This window comes from Tupaia chinensis, unplaced genomic scaffold (genome assembly GCF_000334495.1).
Source record: "Tupaia chinensis unplaced genomic scaffold, TupChi_1.0 Scaffold000057_1, whole genome shotgun sequence".
Lineage (NCBI taxonomy): Eukaryota > Metazoa > Chordata > Mammalia > Scandentia > Tupaiidae > Tupaia > Tupaia belangeri.
Window position 1 is genome coordinate 381,436 of NW_006159515.1, and position 1,966 is coordinate 383,401.

A 1,966-nucleotide genomic window follows, 5' to 3' on the forward strand; every position below is an offset into this window, starting at 1 on the left:
TGCGCCCCCCCCCCACACCCCCCCGCCGTGAGTTTTAAGCCACCGGGTCCGGGACGCGAACTGCGATCGACTACGTGGGAGTCCAGTGACATAGTCATTACGTTAACTGCTGGTTCCCTACTTTTTATCTCCAGAAAGTGTGTGCATGGACACATGTGTGTTTGTGAGAGAGGAAGAGAGAGCACTCCTAATGGGGCATGCTCATACCACAGTCCTGTTCCCTTAATTTCTCCATCCCATTAGGATTCTGGGCATGCACATAAATATACCTGGCATATTTTTCAAACCTCCAGAGCCAGGACTCAAGCACCATCAATCAATCATGTGGGAGTAGGCTTTCTTTTTTCTTTTCTTGAGAGGTTTTTTTTTTTTTTCTTTTTTCTTTTTTTTCCTTAGGATATCTGTGCTCCCTGAAGAGACAGAGACAGATACAGTGAGGAGGAAACTGAAAAGCCAGGGGGGATGGCCGGCCCACAGTCTCTACTATTTCATTCTCCTGCTGGGATCTTGGACATGCACAGACACACACCCACCATGATTTGGAAGCTACCAGGTCCGGGACTCAAACTGTAGTCACCCATGTGGGAGTTCAAACACGTAATTTCTATGCCATCTGCTGGTCCCAGGATCAGGCTTTCTAACTGTACTGCTGTGTTATGGGCCAGCCTTCTACTTATTATTACTGCTTTCACCTTGAGCACTTCCTTAATAAGATGCATGTATTTTCTCTTTCCTTGGGTCAAGGCTCCTGGTTCCTTTCCCACCTTAAGGGAAACAAGAAGCTAGAGGTCCCTGGTGTTCTGGATGGGTTTAGGAGGGGGGATATCTTTGCTGGGTTGAGGGGTAGGGGTGGGGAGACTCGAGGGTGAAGGAGGGGGGTGGAAGGGACCTGTTAAAGTTGTGTGTTCTGAAAGGAGTGCACTACCAGAAAAACTAAAGACAGAGATAGAAATAAGAGAACAAAAGGCAACCAAAAAAGATGACCAATTTAATGCTAGGGACAAGAAGTAATAATAACGCTGAATGTTAACTTCCAGGATTTAAATGGAAAGATTGGACCATGGTAACACTGAACAGAAGAAAGTTTGAACATAAGACTGAACTGGTGAAATAGAATTTTATGACTTCCGAGTGAAACATTACTGATGTTTGTTTGTTTGTTTGTTGTTTGTTTGTACTATGCTTTGTTTTCCCAGTTTAAGCGTTTTATTTTCTTTTGAGTTGTTGATAGGCTCAGCAATTTGTTAAAATGTTTTTCTTGCTTTTCTCTTTAAATGGAAACATTGACTTTTCTTCCTTCCTGACCCCTCTGGAATTAGAAAATAGTTGGGAGTATTATTATCTTATGGCAGAAGGGTTATTTGCATAAGTTCAATAATGCTTGTTGCATTGAATCAGAAATTAGAAATACCCATTATTAGACAGGGCTTTGACTCATATACCATAGCTGAAGATTAATCAGAAAACCATGGAACTAATGTGGATCTCAAGTAAGCCAATAGAAGCTCTTAGGAAGACGGCCTGGCACCGTAAATAGTTTTGCCTGGCAGAGAGGATTAGACAAGATATATGAAAGAATTTATAACATAAAATAACCTGGACTTTTCCAGTCCAGCATTGTAATCAGTAGAGATTGCAGAAGAGCAACCATATCAGAGGATTATCTTGAGAAAGAGTTTGGTGGAAGAAAAAGAGACTGATCATTGCTAGCAGATGGTGTATCACAAAATACTTGGTAGGCAGGGCTGAATTGAGAAGGTTTATGTTTGACTTGTGTGCTGGGCATTTGCTTTTCAACAATTTGAGTAGTTCACATATAAGTATTTTCTCAAGAATATTTAAAACTATACTGTCTATGTTGTTATAGAGTCACAAGCAAAATTATGCAAAATTATAAGAAATGTTTTGGACATTATCTTTAAAATTCAGTATTTTGAATTTTTTTTTTTTTTTTTTTTTTTTTTTT